The sequence below is a fragment of the Gambusia affinis genome, linkage group LG08 (genome assembly GCF_019740435.1).
Source record: "Gambusia affinis linkage group LG08, SWU_Gaff_1.0, whole genome shotgun sequence".
In the NCBI taxonomy this organism is placed as follows: domain Eukaryota; kingdom Metazoa; phylum Chordata; class Actinopteri; order Cyprinodontiformes; family Poeciliidae; genus Gambusia; species Gambusia affinis.
The window spans coordinates 25,284,353-25,298,850 of NC_057875.1; the positions used below are offsets into that span (position 1 = coordinate 25,284,353).

Here is a 14,498-nt window from a genome sequence, read left to right on the forward strand (position 1 = left end):
CTGTCATCGGACATGAAAATACATATTTGCACACATGTCATCTTTAAAATACATAATTCATGGGACACATTTGTACAGGATATATTTTTTGAAAGTTACAAGTTTAAAGAAAGATGTGAAAATGTTCACAATATATCATCAATTTAACAGGACGCACTGATTTACACTGTTATTATTGTTCCACCAGCAAAAAAAAAAAAAAAAAATGGTATCAAGCTGTTTTTAAATACATCCCATCATCATCTTTAATTTTACATTTTAATATTTACACACACTCTCTCTCTCTTTCACACACACACACACACTCTCACACACTCCTGTTAGACTTGAGGGGAGTCCACCTTCGCATCACTGTCACGATCCACACAGCTGCAAAGAGACAAGAACACGTTGTTTAGCTTTTCATAAAGCTCTAATGATATATGCAGATTTATGCACCCAATAAAAAAACTTAAAATAAATATGATTTTTTTTTTTTCAGGAAAAAATTCACTTAATGTGTAAAAAATTCCTTTTAATTATAGTGGTTTTTGTTGCTGCTGTTTTGTTATCTTTGTTTTGTTTTTTTGTTGTTTTTTTTTTTTTTAGCAAAATCATTAATGGCACAATTAGTGCTGCTTTAAATACTTCCAATATAAATATAACTTTTTAGTATTTTTTTCTTGTTTCCTCTCCAAATGTCTTCAAGCGGGTTCAAACTGTACATCAGCAGCAGTGTTTCTCCTGGTAGCTCCTCAAAATGGGAAAGACAGGAAAACATTTGTCTCCTCTGCGTTAAAAACATCATCATAAATCAGCAAACGGCCGTGAGACACGTTCACCTAAATGTGACAAGATGTACTTTGACGGCCAAAGTTTAATACGCTCAATAAAACGATCGCAGCCGCAGAGCGGGATGGTCAAAAAACAACAAAACAAAAAACACACGCCTAAAAGTGTTAAACAGTTATTGTCGGAGAACTACGGCCAGACTGGCACCCTGCATCCGTCAAGTCTCCATAGCAACCAGTGGACAGCGTCAACAAACATGCTAACTGGAGGTTAGCCTTTGTTTTTTTTGGGTCCTACCAACAACAAACACAAAAACGTGAAGCTTTCTGTACGTTTCTCTCCAGCTGGAGCTGTCAGGACGAGAAGAACTTTGACACTTTCAGTAGCAAACGGCTGAAAACGGTGGACGAGTGTGAAAGAGTGCCTGAAAAAACACCAAGACGTCTCAAGTAAAGAGTCTGCCAGAAAACTAAAGGGGCTCATCATTAGCTTTTTGTTCGAGCAGGGAAACGAAACCGAAACGAAAGCTCAGCTCTACACAGGAAACGGGCGACTGGACGCAAAGATGAACTTCCTGTCACTGCAGTGTCAGTTCTGGAGGCTGCTGGAGAAAAACCAGTTGGGTGAGAACTGGGGATTCTGGATGAGGATAACAACCGGGGTAAAAAAAAATGAAAAGAAAAAAAAACAGCTGGTGGTGATATTTTAAAATGTATTTATTTTTTAAAATTAAAACAATCATCTCCTGACATGGCTTATCCCTCATAACCTCCCCTTTAAATAAATGTACTGCTGCAGTAAAAGATGGAGCGATCTTCACAGTTTGTTTTTCTCTACATCTCTCCAGCAGGAATGTGTAACAGCCGCAAACACACAGAAAACCGACGATGCACCTTCACGGGCATCACGGCCACTTTTAATGCTTAAAACACCGATCGCTAAAACGAGGAACAAAATGACAACTTTCACTGCTTCATGAAGCAGCGCTTTCATCGCCTTTCACTCACGTAAAGCCCACTCCTCCTGTGGTATCGATTGCAGCAAGAACACACACACACACACACACACACACACACACAGCACAACAACCCACCATCGTCTCTAAATTGAAAGCTTTGGTTAAGTTTCTGTCTTCCTGTTTTTACCACAGTATCCACGCTGACCCCACTCTCTCTCTCTCTCTTTGTCTTACACGCACACACACACCTAATTGCCCTGTCCGGGCTGGCAGCGTACACCCAGAGCCTCTCTGGCGTCCCGCAGGGTTTTGGTTCCTCTCACATTCTCACTCCAGAGTCTCATACGTCCCGCAGTAACTGCGTGTCCTGTAGTTTCGATTTAATTAGATCAATTCTCCACTCCTTATTCTATCGTTTCCACGCGCAGACAAAACATTTTCCAGGCGATTTTTTTTTTCTTCTTCTCCTTCTTTTAAAAAAATTGCCACAAACAAACGAGGCGTTTTTTTTTTTGCAAACAGATTTTGCGTTAAAGATTCAAACGTGATATTTTCATCACTGACTCTCCGGCTCCGTGGTGCTGAAACGGAAGGAGAGCGCAACTGTGAAGCCTCCCTTCTCGTTTCCCAGCGCGGACGGCGTGTCTGTCGCGTGCCATTTCTTCTGCACGTCTTACGCTGTCGCCACGCGGCGGAAGCACACGACGACAACCGACAGATTTTAAAAGTTGGATTTGTCTCGGGAAAAGTCGGCAGAAGCCCTTCCTCTCTCCCCCGTCGCTTTTTCTCTCTTTTACAGTTCTGCAGACATAAATTAAAGATAACTTATAGATCTGATCCGAGACGTTTAAACACGAGCAGAGCTCCCGTTGAAACCTGCATCAGCAGTTTTTCATTTTTCATCTTTCTTTTCTCTTCTGACCTGGACAGGGGTTTCCAAAGCTCTCCCAGGAGCGAACACACGCAGCGGCGCGGCAAACACGAGGTTTAACATGCGTCACACGCCTCCATACATTCAGAGTAAATCTACAGCGCAACAACACGACACACAGTCGGCTCCATAGGGAGCGGACAGGAGTCTGAGCTTTACTTTCTGAACCCTGAAAAGCTGGACGTGGTCTGAGCAACCTCAGGGAGAAACGCAACAAACTTCCAGAAACTCAAATATCACGTGTTCCGACTTACAGCCGATCAATTCCACGATTTATCCGACAGAGAACTGCGACATGCGGAGAACCGCCGACCCACACACACACACACACACACACACACACAGACGCAGCAGAGCTCAGACTTTGTGGATTTTTTTTTTTGCAAAAGAAGTAAAAAAATAAACATGTGCAGGTTCATGTTTGCCTCTGATCGTCTAACAAATTTCTGAAATAAGGTTCAGATCTGAAAGTTTCTAGTCACTTTGTGCGCTTCCCCTTTAGCAATTACAAACATCACAGAAATTGACATGCGTGAAAACACAAAGAAGGTGAGACATTTACCCGCCTTTATTAATGTATAGGAAAACAACAATATCACCAACTTCTGTGTTCCTGTCTGATTTAAATCAGCACTCCAGAAAAAGATGACTCTCCTATTTCACTGTAAAGTATTTTAAAAGTCACACATTCAGCCAGGACTTCCTGTTTGCTGTGTTTAACGTGAGCTGACCGTGAAAAGCAGCGGATACACACCTGTCCTGTGCGCGTGTGTGTCCAGCCCGAGTGTGTGGCTGCGCAGCACGAGGAAGACGGAGGCCATGTTGCTCATCCTGGAAGAGAAACACAGAGCGATAAACACACTGAACACACACACACACACACACGCACACACACTGGGGAGAAAACGCTCCCAATTTGCCTCTACGCTGCTCTCCGGACGTACAGCAACATTTTCTCTTTCACACACACTCACACACACATGTTGGACACCCTTCTCACACTGTCACGTGCAATTCTCCTTCATGTCTGCAAATTCCAACGAGAGCAGCTGGAAACTAACCACACACACACACACACACACACACACACACACACACACACACACACACACACACACACACACACCTGTCAACCCATCTGAACATTAAAGCAGTCAGAACATTTACCTATCCATGAACAGGTTGGATATTCTTTATGAAATGTACATTAAACCAGTCATCTGATGTGCATTTTTTTCTTTTTGCAGCTTGTCAAATATATGAGCTTGACCATGTCGGGTATGTATTTTTCATTATTTATTTATTTATTTAATTACTTTCTTTTTTTTAATTTTTAAAAATCCACATTTGTAAAACCAGCTTGTAAATGCGAAGGACAGCGGGAGAAAAACCACAGAAGGATTCCTGAGAGGTTTCCAGCAGGAAGCGTCACTGGGATTCATCAGACAGACTGTCCTGCCTCGCAAAATGCATAAAATATTAAGACAGAACAAACAACTAAACTAAACAAAAAAAAGAAACACCCTGACAACTTTTATGCTGAAACTCTGAAAAGAAAAGCTGATTATTTTTCTTACATTGGTGACATTTGTACGTACATTTGTTTCCTTCTCGTGACTATTTAAAGATTTTTGAGACGTTGCTCGGATCCTAAACAGTCTCTCTGAAATTGTGTTGGACTGAACCAGGTTTGGAAAAATCTCCAGGCTCATCGACACAAATCTGCACGTCTCTGTTAGGCAGGGCCTCCACCGCACCGAGCAGTTACACTGATTGTGTATGTTTTTGTCCTTGTATGTATATAATGAAGTGAACGTGGAGTTTTTTTATTATTATTATTATTATAACCATTATATTCATTTGTTTTGATTTTTGTTTCGCCTCTATGCTGTATTTGCATTTGTTTTTTTTGTTTTTTTTTGTTTTTGCAGATGGTCTTATTTTGAATTTGTGATGTCGTTCCTGCATGTTCTGCATCTTTACTTGTTTATGTTGAACGTGTGAAACCCAGGAAGAGCACACACACTGGGACACGCAGCTAATGAGGACCCAGAAAAAACATAACAAAAATCATAGTCCACTTGAAATGAGACGAAAGCAATTCACACTGAGCTTTTCGGCAAAATACAGGAGCTTGTTTTAAGTCAACAATTCCTTCATACTGATTCAAAGTACCAGGTTATTTTATAGCAAGACATTTTGTTTCCCCATAAGTGAAATAACGAGCTAATATTTTCATCAATATGAAGGAGATGTTTGCTTAAAACAAGCTCCTATATCTTGCAGAGAAGTTACTTGTGCTAATTTTGTCTTATTTTAAGTGTGCTGAAAAACTAGACCAAAGTTACTTAGTAAGATTTAATGTTGCAGTGAACAAATTCTGTGTTGAAAAAAAGAAAAAAAAAGTAGATGTTTTCTTGTTTTCTTTTATTCTTTTTGCTGATTTTCACATTCAGTCCTGGAGTCGCCTCCATTTACCTTCTTACTTTCAGACTTGACTTCCTGGTTTCGGGTGGAGCGACAAGCCGCCGGCTCTTTCCTCCAACCTCCACCTCCACCCAGCAGCCGTCTCTCCTCGTCTCCTGCTCCTTGCTTCCCCGGCTCGATCAGCTTCCGCTTCCTGTCACCCGACTCTCTGAAGGCAAAAAAAAAAAAAAAAAGAGCAACATTAACGTAAAAACCTCGGGGAAAGACGTGACATTTTTGAGCACATTGAAGACGGTCAGCTGTAAATGTTTGATTGGGGAACAAAGCAAAAGTTGTTGCTCGTTCTAAAGAAAACCCACTTCTTTTACTTTTCGCCTGATTCTGAAGACGTTTCTACTGCAAACCTGGTGAGAATCTCAAAATAAATAAATCCTCTGTCAGCAGATTTTCCTCACTGTAAGATTATTGTCACAAAGTTCAGGAGAACAAAGTCATCGTAGAGATTGTCCACAGCCTGCTCAGGTTCAGCCCACACTCTCATTCTGTTTCATATTTGTATTTTCACAAATCATCTGCCTGACGCCCCGGACACGTCCAACTAAAACAAACAAAAATAAAACTAACTCAAACAGAAATAAACAGGAAACGGTGGAAAATCATAATGAGACCCGACAAAGAGCAGCCGGACCCTGAAGCAAACGTCTAAAGTTGAGCTGAACGGTTTCTGTGGAAACGTGAAGCTTCATATTCAATCACATTTAAAAAAAACACATTAAAATCATACCTGGATATTTTACATATTATTAATTTGCTCAACTTTATATGTGACACAGGACTTTGACTCCTGAGTGTGTTTGTTACACACACACACACACACCCTTACGCAGCATGACTCTACCTGGGGTATTTCTTTTACTTTTTACTGCCTGCAGGATTAAATCTCTGTGAAAATGCAAACTGCGAAGGTTTTCTGACACGAACCCCCCCACATATAAATCAGCTGATTTGTTGGAAACAGAAGCGACTCCTTCACAGGGATTTTTTTTTTTTACGTCAGTGTTTTTGTTCTTAAATTGTTTGTTTTAAACCAGCAGACAACAAACATATAGACGTAGTTATCTGTCTGGCAGTAATAAAGGAACAGGTTAAATAACATTTCAGTCACAACTGGATGTGAAAATGTTCAGTTTAACTCCACAAGGTTTTTATTCTGCAGAAAGAAAAACGTTTTTAATTCTTAATGTCAAATTATTTGATTTATACATGAAGGAAATGTAGAATTGTTTTGGATTTTTTTTTTATTTTTTTTTTTTTATTTACAACTCCTGATTTAGGTAAGAACACACACACACACACACACACACACACAGATGTGAGGAGTGTGTATGGGAGTCTTTAGATACACTTTGAGTTTTTTAGAGTGTGTTTTCACACTCAACCAGACAATAAATGCTTTCTACAAATTCAGAAAAAAGGGGGAATATTTTTGCTTGTGTGCAGTATTTTTTTTAAACCAACACACACAAAACACACACACACACACACACACACACGGCTATAAAAACAGGAACTATTTGCCTTACACCTCATAGTTAAAACAAAGAATAAATTATAAGTTAAGAATAAGCGACACACATCCTTCTGGTTAAACTACAGAACACAACACAAAGGTCTACGTCTCTCTCTCTCTCTCTCACACACAAACACACACACACACACACACACACACACACACACACACACACACACACACACACACACACACACACACTCTTTTATTCAGAACAAACATGCAAAACCTAATATAGGGATTTGATTGCACCATTTTGTTGCATGAAAACCTGAAAAAGCTGGAAAAACAAAAGTAAAAAAAAGAAACAAAACAAAACAACAACAAAAATAACAACTGGAAAGCGAACTGAAGCTGTGAGTCCAGAAGAACCGTCCAGCTGGAGCGTCACATCCAGAGTTCTGCCGAAGAAAAAGGATCCCCGCAGCATGACGCTGCCACCACCAGAACAGGAACGACCCATCAGGTCGATGTGGACTGTTAGTTTTCTGCCACTGACAACATTTTGTTACTTTACTAAAATTATTATTATTTTTTTTTGGAAAAAAAAGGACTTCATTTTATTTTATATTATTTCATATTATTTAATTTTATTTTAATTAGGGATTTCAGATTAAAAGGAGGCTGGATACAAATTCCGGTTTTGTTTGCAGAATTTCTCTTCCTCCCACACCACCGTAATGCTCTACTTCAATGCTGCTCTGCCACAAACACACACGACAAATGGAGGCTGTTGCAAAGTGACTCCCTGTGCAGACAGGTGAAGGGCTGTGGGTCGCCCTGCCAGGCGCTGACCGTCAGAGGAGCTTCACCCGCCTGGACCGGGGAGTCGGGCTTTACTAGAGCAAAGACCAACAAATAATCTAAAACCGTTTCGTCTCCTGCACTGATTTTCTGCGACGGTTCTGGACAACGTTTGAGGAAACGTCTTAAAACGTTTTTTTTCCTTCTGTTGTCCAGAGTGTTAGTGAAAACGTTGTTTTGCAGTAAGTCCTGTGATGATAAGTGGGAGCCTGAAACCAGTCAGTTCATGACCTCATGTATTAACTCTATCCTTTTTGCCTTTTTTTTTTTTTTTGGCCCTCTTTGATTCATTTCTCAACACGTTCTAAACTTTACACGGTCATTTAAACTCTTTAAGAGGATTTGTTTTGCTGTTGTTTTATTGTAAGGAAACAGGAGCCTTGATCCAAGAATGACAGATGTATGAGTGATTCTCCCAGATGTTAAATAAAAACACAACGATACAGAGAACCCCCCCCCCAGAATGAACAGCAGAGTCTAAAACCCCCCCTAAAAAAGTCTCCTGATAATCTGCTCCAAATCACCTCATCCAACCAGTGCATTTCTCTTAAAATCCTTCCATCGTTACATAAAGTCTCTTTACGACACGTTTCTAAAATCGTCCAAACTGCAATTTCTCCAACCTTTACAAATCAGCTGCTTTTGTTGTTGCTCCTTGTTTTAAACAAACCGAGACATCCTGACAGGAACTGAAAGGTGCTTTTGAACTCATAAGCGGTTTTTTTTCCTAGCTCTGTTCGACAAAAAATCTGCGGCTCCAGACGTTAGCAGGAGATTTGATTAAGAGCTGAAACGACCTGCTGAGCCCTGAACGGGATTTCCTCGCTCACCTTCACTCTCCCCTCTTTCTTTGGTTTCACTTTTGCCAACAAATACTAAAACTTTGGTGAGACGAAGTCATTTGTTTTTCTACTTGCACGTGTTTGGAAACAGGATTGACGCTCAGTCAGACTCAGATGAGGCGCGTGTTTTTACCTCTCCATACCGAGACTTTCTCACACCAAACGACCTTTGCCCCTTCTCTTCCGGTACGCCGTCCACTTTGTCGGCGGCGAAGCGTCTCGCTTCCGTCCGCGAGGAGTCATCGCCCTGACTCCCTAAAAATGATACACACACAAACAAATACATGTATGATAAAGGAAAGGCTGGAAAATAATGTAAAATGTTGTCATGCTGAAAAATGTAATTAAATTTGTGAAGAAAACTTTAAATCAGATGTAAAAATATTTATGAGAGGGACTTTGAGTTACACTTGAAAACACTGTCAGTGAGGTTTTTTGGGTTTTTTTGGCAGTGGGGTTCCTCTGATTCGCAGGATTTACAGTGAAACAAACACACACACACACACACACATTGTTTAATGGTCAACAAAGACAACAAAAAGTTAAAAAAAAAAAATCAAAGAGCGCACGCTCAAGAAATGAATGCTTTTCCTCAAAAGCTACTCTCAAATAAAGTGAAAACGCACAGAAGCAAAATGTGTCAATTTTAAATTATAATTCACACAAACCGCAACAATCACTTCAAATACATTATTGCTGCTTTTTAACAAATAAAATAAATGACTGCACTGAATTTTCTGAGGAACGTTCATATGATCTCTGTGTGTGTGTGTGTGTGTGCGTGTGTGTGTGTGTGTGTGTGTGTGTGTGTGTGTGTGTGTGTGTGCGTGTGTGTGTGTGTGTGTGTTTGAACGTCCTGAACTCCACATGCTGCTTTTATGATTTCCATATTTCATACAATTACAGGTCAACATATTTTTTGTTGTTGTGTCTCTTTATTTTGATTCTCTTTTCTCTCATAGTTGAAAAAAAACAACAACTTTTCATTTTAGTTGATTTTTCACCACAAATATCACTTTGGGTTTAATTTAGACATTTATAAAACTCTAATTCTCTTCAGTTCTGATAATATAACATCTGCAGGGCAAAGCGATGTTCATTTTTAACAAAAGAAAACATATTTTTTATATTGTGTTTGCGTGTTTTATGAGTTTTTCCTGTTTCCTTTGTTCTAAGTCGTCTTTATCTTTAAAGAGATTCATTCAATTACCCAGAATTGATCATTTCATTTATCAGATGCAACAATGTTACATAAACTGAGTTCATTTCTGTTGTCTGCAGCCTCAACAGTAAACTTCAAATGTAAACAAGGGTTGAGTTCATCAGAGAGAATCATATTTTCTTTTATAATCAGTCGGTTTTCTCAGACGACGGTTTTCTGTCAGCTTTACGGTTGGCCATTTTCTGCCAGACTGCAGCGCTTCTTGAAACTCTCTCAGAACCGGGCCGTCCATGACGGAACCGGACAACGAAACTCGTAAAACAAAAGGTAAACAGCTGAACAGCAACCTCCCTGAAAGAGCTTTTTCATTCTTCCTGTTTGTTGTTGGCAGCGGCGCTAACGTGGCTAACAACAGAGGGGTCGCAACAAAATGGCTGACTGTGATATTAATTCAAAACACACACACACACACACACACACGCCATGTGTTTGTCTTTATAGAGGGAGACAAATAAAAAGTACTTTAGGTGTTTGGAAGGATTACATTTGAACACATCTTTTCACTTCATATTGTTTTATATTCTTATTTCCTGTGTCATCTTCCTCTGTTTTAAATAAATAAATAAATGAATAAATAAATAAATAAATAAAGACAGGAATCCACCTCCAAGGTATAGACTTTCAAAAAAAAAGAGGAAATAATTAGAACTCTTTAGAATTATAAATGTTCACAGATAAGCAACATTTTGACTTTGTCATTAAAAAAGCCAAACAGAGTACAACAAAACTAATTGTTTTAAATGAGCCATGGAGAAAACCCTTAAAGAAGAGTCTGAGTGTTTCAGGGCTTCTGGGTCTGAAAGTATCTCAATGCATCCAGATCTTTTCTCCCATCACAGAATCGTCCACACGCCTTTAATAAAACTTTATTCATGTCCTAACAAGAAGGACATGATCTTCCTCGGCCGCTTTTTTTTTTTCCCACCAGGGGGTCTTTTTGTGGGCTCTAGTGTCCCTTACATGACAGTAGGCTGACAGGAAAGGGGGAGAGAGAGGAGGGATGACATGCGGCAAATGTCGCAGGGTCCGGGAATCGAACCCGCGCCGGCCGCGTCGAGGACTCAAGGCCTCCAAATGTGGGCCGCACTATCCCCTATGCCACCGCAGCACGCCCTTCCTTCGGCCGCTTTTAGCTTCGATTTTAACTGCAAGTTCACGCCGGTCGTTATGAGAGACGCACCGATCTGATATCAATATCTGTATTGGGCCCCGATATAGAAAACAATTCTAGATCAGTTATGGATGTACTTCTGAGCCACGTCATGCTTTATTATTTATGTTGCATTATATTAATAAATCCTAATTGCTCTTTCTGAACCGTTTGAAAGAAGGTGTGTTTCAGTTTATTTTTATGCTTGAACAAGACAGTCCACCCATTATTTCTGTCAGTTTCAGTTTCTTTATTATTTATTCTACATCGGCTGATTTACTCCTAATTAAACTGAACAAATTAAAGTTGCTTTTACAAGTTTGACCAAACCTGGGAAGCTGTTGCTGTATTTCAGTGAGCTGTGCCGGTGCAGAGTTACCAGATAAATGTATAATTCTGTACATTTAAAAAGAGAAATGCTTTTCTGTATCGGATCGGTATCGGCCGATACTAAACCTCAGGTATCGGTATCGGGAGTGAAAAAAGTGGATCGTGCGTCGCTAGTTGTTATACAGCTTCACTAAATGTTGTACAAATGGATAAAAACATGTCAAGTTGTTCAAGCTTACAAAGGTATGTTTTACAGCACCAAAAAGAAGAATATCTCTGTACAGAATCCCACAACCTGAACCAAAACAATAAAACCTGCCTTTAGTCCGTGGTGGTGTCCGAAACTTTGATAATCCCAAACACGTTGTTTGGGATTATCAAAGTTTGGGATTGTCGAGTCCAACAATTGGGGATCCAGATCAAAACCAGACCAGAATCGATTTTCTAAAAAACCTCTAAAGGAAACTATGAACAGATTTTTATGTTAACTGAGTAATGTATTTGTCTGCTGAGCTCTTTGAACTCCTTTGTGTTAGTAAATCACTAAACTACCCAAAGAAGACGTTTATCTAAACTAACCAAATGCTTTGTTGGTTCTATAATAAAGGCTTGGTTCTGTTTCCTCAGTGAGGAAAAAGTGCCAAAGTGCAGCATACACCTCATCTACACACATCATGGTGAAACATGGTGGTGGCAGCATCATGCTGTGGGGATATGGGTAGATGGATGGAACTAGGTGACAGACATCGGAGAGGAAAACAACTGAGGCTGGTGCTGACAGTCAGATCGAAGCATAGTTATGTTTCAGGATGGCCCAGTCAAAGCCCAGACCTAAATCCGATAGAGAATCTGAGGAAACCTGCACAGGTGACCTCCATCCAATCTGAGAGAATTAGAGGTTGGATTTTTCAGACTTTTAAAAGAAAACCCATTTTTAAAGACATTTAATCTCTAACGTCTGTTTTCACATGAAGTCCCAATAAAATACTTTAAGGTTCGTTGCAAGTCGGAACATGGACAGGTTCCAAACCCGCGAGTAATTTCACAGGGTGCTGAATGTAGATTAAGTTCCTCCAGTTCATTATTCTTAGCAGCAGTTTCTAGCGTTAGCGTTGTGGAACGATTCTGCGAGAAAAAAGACGAGACAAACTTCTAAACCCAAATCACAGGAATTTCAACCTAAACATGACGATGGCAAAATGAATAAAGCTTGAAAAACAGAATTTAAAGACAAAGCTTTTCTTTCTCTTTTTTTGTATTTGGTTCTTGCTACAGTGCAATCCTACATTTTTCTGACACATTAGCGATTTGGCTGCAATTTAAAACCATTCAGCGAGCTCAAACATTAGGACAACTTTCTTCTTCTTCGTTTTCTTCAAAAAAAATAAAAATAAAATAAAATAAAATAAAATGGAAGAACAATGAAAGCACTTTGAACTGCCCTGTTGCTAAAAATGTGCAATATCACTAAAATTACCTTAAAAATAAAAGAGAAATATTGATAACCAAGAATTGAAGCTTTGGGTAGGGAAGAAAATTAATATAATTCTGTGCGCAGTATGTTTTTTTAATAAATTATTTTTATTGGAAAAAGATGCTTGTTTCTTAATTGTTTCTTAATGTCCTCAGTGACGTCTCATGAGCTGAACAAAGTAAAAGAAAAAAAACCCAAAAAACCTCGTAATTACTAGAATTTGTCCTGAAAGCGGCCCTGATGTCACTCAACTCAGTGTCTTCAGCAAAATGTGCAACTGCTTTTCATGTTTCCTTAGATGCTCACCGTCTACAGTCTGCGCCCTCTGCTGCGCTCAGATTCAAACCCTCTAAACTCAAACCCGAGGACGGCAAATAAAAAGCCAGGAGGCGCGTGTGAGCCACGTTTTCCTGCCCTCCCGTCAAAAGGTCGTGAACTCCGAAACAGGAAGCGGGACGACGTCTACTGAACTGCTCAACAGGTTGGAGTTAGGGATCGGGCCTGCGATGTGTCAGGAAAAGCAAAATTTCAATCCAAACGGAAACTTTTAACAAATTTGGATTTCCATACTCACCTCTGCAGAATCACGAATGACATAAAAGGATAAAGTTCAACGCTGCAAATCCTCCTTTGTGTTACAGAAACAGATTAAAAATGGTTTCTACATTAAAAATAATCAACTCCTCTGTTTGTAGAAGAAGAAGGAAGTGACATCATCCAGCAACATGTTTGGCCTGTTATGGTTCATAAGTTTTCATGATGGTGAAGCAGGTGCTTGGAAACGAAATCATCCACTGAAAAACCATTAAAAATGAGGAAAACCGCAGCCTTGTATTAGTGCTTTGCTTCAAAGTCTGCACGCATAGTGAGCTCTTTTTTTTTTTTTTTTTTTTTTTAATAAACTGGAGAATCCAGAGCGAGATCAACTTCATTTATAACACAATAAAGTTCCTCAGAGTTCACAGAGCTGCTGTCGGAAGGGGTTCAGAAAAACAACCAGTAAAAGAAAAAAAAAATGGTACAAGCGGTAAAAATAAACCTTGTAAAACTCACTAAGCTGAAGATCAATTATCTCATACGGAGTGTTGAGGATATCATGACAAGTCCAGAGTCCTAATGAGAGATCTGACATGCTGAAGATACACTTAAAAAAATTAATCAGCAGAGAATTTTAGACTCTAAAATGATAAAAACCTTCATCGCCATCTTTAACATCAATTAAACCCATCTGATTTCATTTACACAACACAATCATGTTCAACAAATAAGAATATTTCCATGGAGCTCTTTGGTCAGACTGAACGTTTGAAAATAGTAACCTCAATAAAGCTGCAGATCTGTATTTAAAGAAAAAGGTTTTCTTTTTTAATTGTCTGATGTAATCTTCTAATTTTAAACAGCATGTTTTCATAAAGCAGATGTAAGCAGAAGACTTGTGATGATTTACAGAAATAGAGGCTTTCAAACCTCGATGTAACGTGTTTCACTCAGTGAGAAACTTCCTGGGATAAGGTGGCTTTCCTGTAATATCCTGATCCATTTGAATTTGTCTGCAGAACGGTTTAACAGGCTGTAAGGGAAAAACTGGAAACGTACAATCTGAGCGCAACCAACACTCGGTTCGTTGTGATTCTCTGCATTTCCGTATCTCAAGGTTGCAGATTCAGACTTCCCGTGTTCGTGAAGGATCCTGGGAGCTGAACGTCTGCTTCCTTTTCCAGCCGCGACGTTTATGTGCTCCGAAAGCGAGTCGGTTCAGTCTGAACTCTGAGCAGGAGTTTAGTTGCCAGTTTAGCGCGAGTCGCAAGAGGAAAGTTTAGTGACTTTATAAGAGGAAAAACTGTTTTCTTATGGCAGTTATCGGCCTTTTCGGTCTTATCATGTAAGAGCTGAAACTCTGTATTCGTTGAGAAATACAAAAGTAAATAAAACTCCTCGCCTGAAGACAAAGTTTTCTAATTATAACTAAGAATTAAACATACAAGCCCTTCATGGCGGTTGATGCAATTATTATAAGGT

General features: G+C 39.5%; 1 long non-coding RNA gene across 1 annotated transcript; it reads left to right on the forward strand.

The window, feature by feature from the left end:
* The first annotated feature begins 8,579 nt into the window (after positions 1-8,579).
* Positions 8,580-13,011, forward strand: LOC122835865. The gene is made up of 2 exons (XR_006371361.1): positions 8,580-9,792; positions 12,778-13,011. It is a non-coding gene; the product is annotated as an uncharacterized LOC122835865 (long non-coding RNA).
* The last annotated feature ends 1,487 nt before the right edge of the window (positions 13,012-14,498 follow it).